This window comes from Cajanus cajan, chromosome 9 (assembly GCF_000230855.2).
Source record: "Cajanus cajan strain Asha chromosome 9, NIPB_CcT2T_4, whole genome shotgun sequence".
Classification (NCBI taxonomy): domain Eukaryota; kingdom Viridiplantae; phylum Streptophyta; class Magnoliopsida; order Fabales; family Fabaceae; genus Cajanus; species Cajanus cajan.
The window spans coordinates 27124790-27130789 of NC_138525.1; positions in this window are offsets into that span (position 1 = coordinate 27124790).

The following is a 6000-nucleotide window of genomic DNA, read 5'->3' on the forward strand; positions in this document are numbered from 1 at the left end:
ATTCAAACGAGGGGCAGTCTGCTTCTTAAAAAGGAGGATAAGGTGCATGAGAAGGTGGTGGAACATCAGGAATCACTCTTGGCACCAGTTTAGTAGCCAACCATTCTTCAAGGATGAGAAACCTGTCCAAAAAGTCATTCATGCTAAATTGAAGCTTGGCCTGGTTGGAGAAAATAACTTTGTACTCTTTTTAACAAAAGTCGAATATGTTTCTCCATATTTGAAAGCCTTTTCTAAGTGGATTTTGAGGCACTAGAATCAACATTTTGAAGCTTGAGAGGCTGACAAGACTAATCCTTCAATAGGAATATTTGATTTATCAACATTAGGCACCAAAGATGGTCCACCTTCATCTGAAGTTGATGGATGAAGGGGAGGAAAAAGCAAGAACAATAAGGGGACTTCCTCAATAGGAACTCTTGGGTGAGGTGCAAGCCTTGCTATTGTATCAAAAGTAGGAGACTACAACAACAAATTTAGATTCTCGTTATTGAAAACTGAGTCCTTACCAAAAAAGGAGTGGCATGATAAAAAATTGGTGATGTAGGAGCAAGAAAAGCAGGAAAAGTTACTTCCTCAGTAGTAGTGACAACAATAGCCTCGCCAATAGGCACATCTTTTGAAGAGGAGGAACTTCAAACTGAAACTCCCAAAACTTAAGCTAGGTCAATACATCAACAATTAATGAGTCAGAAATAGAATGAGAATATGTTTAGTCCTTCTCTATTAGTCTTATAGGACAAGAAATGACTCCTCATCCATTAGTTCAACAATGGGATGATCTACTAAGGGTTCAATAATGTTAATAGGAGCATTTGGGTTTAAGGTGTTAAAAATTGTCCCTTTAGAAGAAATCACTATATCTTTTAGGACAATGGCAACTTGAGTAGGAGCATCATCAAAGGGAGCAATGGTGGTAGCAATAGTAGTGGGGTCATCAAGGGGTGAGACATAAGCACCAATAAGAACCTTAGTAGTAGTAGGGAAATATGGAACAACATCACCAGTGGCAACAGAAGGTTCTTTCTTTGCATGCTCAAAAGGAAAACCTTTAAAGCATAGATAGACTTTTGGACAAGGAATAAAGTTCTTTCCAACCTTAATTTTAAACTTTTTTCCTAGCTTCATCTAGTTAGCAATCCTTTTAGAAAGGTCTGGTGAAAGGGATTCTTGGATAGAGGGAGTGGACAAATCATCTTTCTTTTTTGTCTTATCTTTCTTCTTTTTCTTTTTCTCTTCATCGTCATTTAAGTAGGTACATTTCTTGGACATTCTGGGGTGAGGCTTTAGATGCATTTTGCTTTGGTTCTAAGCATTCCATTTAGGGATCATAGAATCAACATTCTCATGATCTAAAGGTGCTTTAAAATGTCTGAATACTTTAGTTAGAAACACGCCATAAAGGACACAGGATGTCACCTTAGAGGGCTTGATAACTTTAATCATAAATTGTAGAATAATGTAGGAAAGGTAGATTATAATTTGTTTCCACATGTAGCAAATAATCAGATGATCCTGATTAGTTACTTTTTGGAAACTTCCTACTCTAGGTAGCAACAGGTGGAGGCACATATTGTGAACTATTCTACCAAAAGACATTAAGTTGGAGGACTTTAACTTAGTTTTTCCTTCCTCCAATACCTTCTTAATCACCTTCTTCTTAGAGAATTGAAAGGTCTTAAACCAACTGGACCAATAACTCCAATCCATTTATTAGTAGTCATAAAATCACTCCCAAAGATTCAACAATTCACAAGATATTTATGCCTTTAAGATTCACAGATATTATACTGGTTTCGTCATCAACATCAACACCTGCACATAAACCCCTAACTAGCCTTTGATACTTGAAACCTTCAATATCAAAGAAGTTCTTCCAACCTTGTTTGTTAATGAGACAAAAAGGATCCTAGCCAATACTCTCGATTTCATCCATGTTTGCTATTCTTCCAAAGACAACTCTTATATCCTTCCATGATTTGTTGAAAAAGTTGACTAATTTGTTCTCTCTAAAAAGGTCATTGTTGTTCTCTATTTTCCTTTTTAGGGTTCTTATGGCAGAAAGCATTACAAACATCCATTGTGGTGGTCTACACACAAGCCCAGTGGGTTTGGTTGGTGTTCCTAATCTTTGTACCTTATCACTAGTTGATAGGGATACATATTTAGGGGGGACATGGCCTTTCCCTTTTCTGCTATAGAGAGCTTCTTAGACAAGGGCATGATTAAAGAGTGAGGATGGAGAAGAATAAGAATAGAAGTTGAGAATGGTTTGGATAAAAATAGAAAAGTTGAGGGTGGTTTATTGATGTTTAGAAGGGGAACGCTATTCCATTAAAATAGTGGAAATACAAAAAGATGGATGAATGAGTTAATGCTCCTTGTAGCTTGCTTCTTCAAACAATAACATTTTGTTACCATTAATTATCTCTCATATTTTTATTTTATTTTAATATTTGCCCTAACTACTCAAAAAGTGGGTTTAAAAGTTATGCAATCAATCATGAAATTCAAGTAAATATTCATCATTTGATATTTTTAGTCATAATTTAACATTTAACTTTTTTGTAATAAAATTTAAATCTATCTTTTGGAAGTAGTTTGGTGAAGATATCAACCAACTGGAACTTAGTTTCAATGAACTTTATTTCAATATGTCCTTTTTAAACGTGATCTTTAATGAAATAATGCTTTACATCTATGTTCTTTGATCTAGAATGTTGAATTGGATTTTTTGACAATTCAATTGTACTTGTGTGGTCAGACAAAATTGGAATATTTTCAAATATGAGTGAGTAATCTAAGAGTTGTTGTCTGATACAAATTATTTGTGTGCAACATACAGCCACAACTACATATTCAACTTTTGTAGTGGATAATGTTATTAATGCTTGCTTTTAGGATCCCTATGAAACAAGGGATTTTCCTAAAAATTGACAAGTTCCACTTGTGCCCTCTTTTTCCACTTTATCTCTAGCAAAATCAACATCACTATAACCTCTTATATCAAAGCTTGTTTGTTTCTCAAACCATAAACCATGATTTGCGTTTCCAATTAAATATCTAAATATTCTTTTTATAGCAACTATGTGGGATTCTTTAGAAGAAGATTGAAATCTGGCACATAAACCAATTGAGAACATTATATTTGATCTGCTAGCAGTTAGATAAAAGAAAGATCTAATCATACCTCTGTACTTCTTCTCACATATTGATTTACGTTATAAGTCAGAACAAATGATGTGTGATGAATGCATAAGTGTGCTCATGGCTTTGGCTTCATTCATTTTGAATTTCTTCAAAATGCTTTTGAGGTATTTCTCTTGATGTATGAATATTCCTTGATCCAAGAGCATGATTTGTAGTCCTAGAGAGAATTTTAATTTTCCCATCATGCTTATCTCAAATTCTCCTTTCTTCAACTATAAGAATTCTTTCTACATCTTCTGAGAAGTTGCTCCAAATATTATGTCATTTAGATATATTTGGACTATCAGAAGATGTTCCTTTTGAACCTTTCTAAAAAGTGTGGTGTTTATTACTCTTCTTGTGAATCCATTCTTTAGAAGGAAGTTTTTCAACCTCTCATACCAAGCTCTTAGAGCTTGATTCAATCCATATAGTGCCTTGACTAGCTTATACACATATTGTGGCTTTCTATCATCTTTAAAACCTAAAAGGTTGTTTGAGATAAACCTCTTCATTGATGAAGCCTTTCATTCTAAACTGCACTTTTGACACCATTTGGTATAGTATTATGTCTTGATATGCTACATATGCTAGAAATTTTCTTATTACTTCAAGTCTTGCTACTAGTGCAAAGGTTTCTTCATAATCAATTCCTTCTCGTTGATTGTAACCTTATGTACCAATGATTGTTTGATTCTTTGGTGGTGGTACAAGGTGCCAAACCTTACTTTTCTCAAATTGATCTAGTTCATTTTTCCTGGCAGTAACCCATGATTTATCTTATAAGACTTCCTCTACCTTATTTGGTTCCATGTTTGATAAAAGAAATACAAGATTGCTTTCTCTATTGAAAAGCTCTTGTTCTTACATAGATGTAGTGTCTCTAATTATTAATTTTGGTGGATGAGATGATGCAGATCTCTAGCTTCTAGGCATAACATATTTTTCATCTACTTCAGAATCTGATTCCTTCTTCTAAGTTAATTCTAGGGAGACATTTTCTGAGGTAGCATCAAAAGGTCCTTTATAAGAGCTTTTGAAGGCTTTTGAAATTCTCAAAGTGTATTATCCTTTTCATCAAACATAACATGTATACTTTCTTCAACAAATAGTATTTTTAGATTATAGATTCTATATTCTTTTGATGTTGAAAACTATCCTAGAAATACGGCCTTATCTGACTTTTCATCAAACTTCCCTAAGTTATCTTTATTATTCAAAATATAACATGTACAACCAAACACATGGAAATAAGAAATACTAGGTTTCTTGTTCTTCCATAATCCATAAGGAGTTTTATTTAAAATCTTTCTAAGAGTTAATCTATTCAAAATATAACAGGCTATGTTTACTATCTCAACCCAAAAATAATTTTGAATTCTATACTCAGAAAGTAGTGTTACAACCATTTATTAAAGTGATTTGTTCTTTCTTTCTACAACATCATTTTGTTGTTGGGTTCTTGGACATGAAAAGTTATGTGATTCCTTTTTTTCACAAAAAAACTTTAAACATAGCATTTTCAAATTCACCACTATGATCACTTTTTATTGAAATAGTTTTCAAGTCTTTTTCATTTTTTACCTTCTTATAAGAGTTTTTGAAGGCTTGAAAAGATTCATCTTTGTGAGAAATAAATAAAATCCAATTATATCTTAAAAATCATCAACAATAACAAAATCATATTTCTTTCCTCCAAGACTAAGTATTTTAGTTGGTCCAAACAAAATCAATGTGAATCAATTCAAGAACTCTTTGAGAAGTTACATTTTTCTTAAATTGAAAACTAAACTTTGTTTTCTTTTAGTGAAGGCTTCATATACTTTATCTTTATCATATTTGATCTTTAGCAGTCCTCTGACTAAAGCTAGATTAGATGGCTTTGATAATGTCTTCATGTTTATATGTCCTATGCCATAACCACTTATCATTTTCAACCATAACAAGACATGGATGATCAAGGATATCTTCTAAACGCACACTATATAGGTTCTCTTCTTTGTTTCCATAGAAGATAACTTTCTTAATTGATTTTTCTTTAACATGACATGCATCAGGTTCAAACATAACTTAATAGCCAGCATCGCATAGTTGGCTAATACTCAAAAGCTTATGTTTTAGCCTTTTCACATAGTAGACATTATCTATTTAGGTTGAATGCATGTTACCTACTTTTCCAATGTCTTTAATTGATGCTTTTTTATTATCTCCGAATGTGATAGAACATCCATCTTCCTCCTTCTCAAGGGTCAAAACTTGATTTTATTTCCTGTCATATGCCTTGAACATCCATTGTCCAAGTACCATTTGTCCTTTCTTGTTTTTGTGCATAAGACATTCCTACATTAGAAAGTAGAAGAGATTTTGGTACCTATACTATGATGGGTTCTCTGATGTTACTAACCTTTCTTTTGAACATGTTCCTTTTCTAGTAAAATTCTGAGGTGTTATGATGCCACTTGTTATAGTTGGAACATTTCTTGCTAGCTTTTCTAATCTAAGGCTAGTTGTATGCAACCTTTCTCTGATTTTCTTCTTTAAAACCCAGGGCGACTCTATCTCGGAAATGTCTTTGATCACCAATTAGTCTATCAAGATTTATTTTTCTATTTACAAAATTTGACAAATCTTTAGTTAAGGTTTTGATGGAAATGTCTTTGATCCTTGATGGCACCAAACTCTTGAAGAATGATAAGCCTTTTCAATTTCTCACCATACTCAAAAGAGGATAAGTGAAAAAGAAGAATTTCAAAGAGAGAAATAATCTTTGAGAGAGAATTAAGAGAGAAATTCTTGGCAAACTCGTGTATA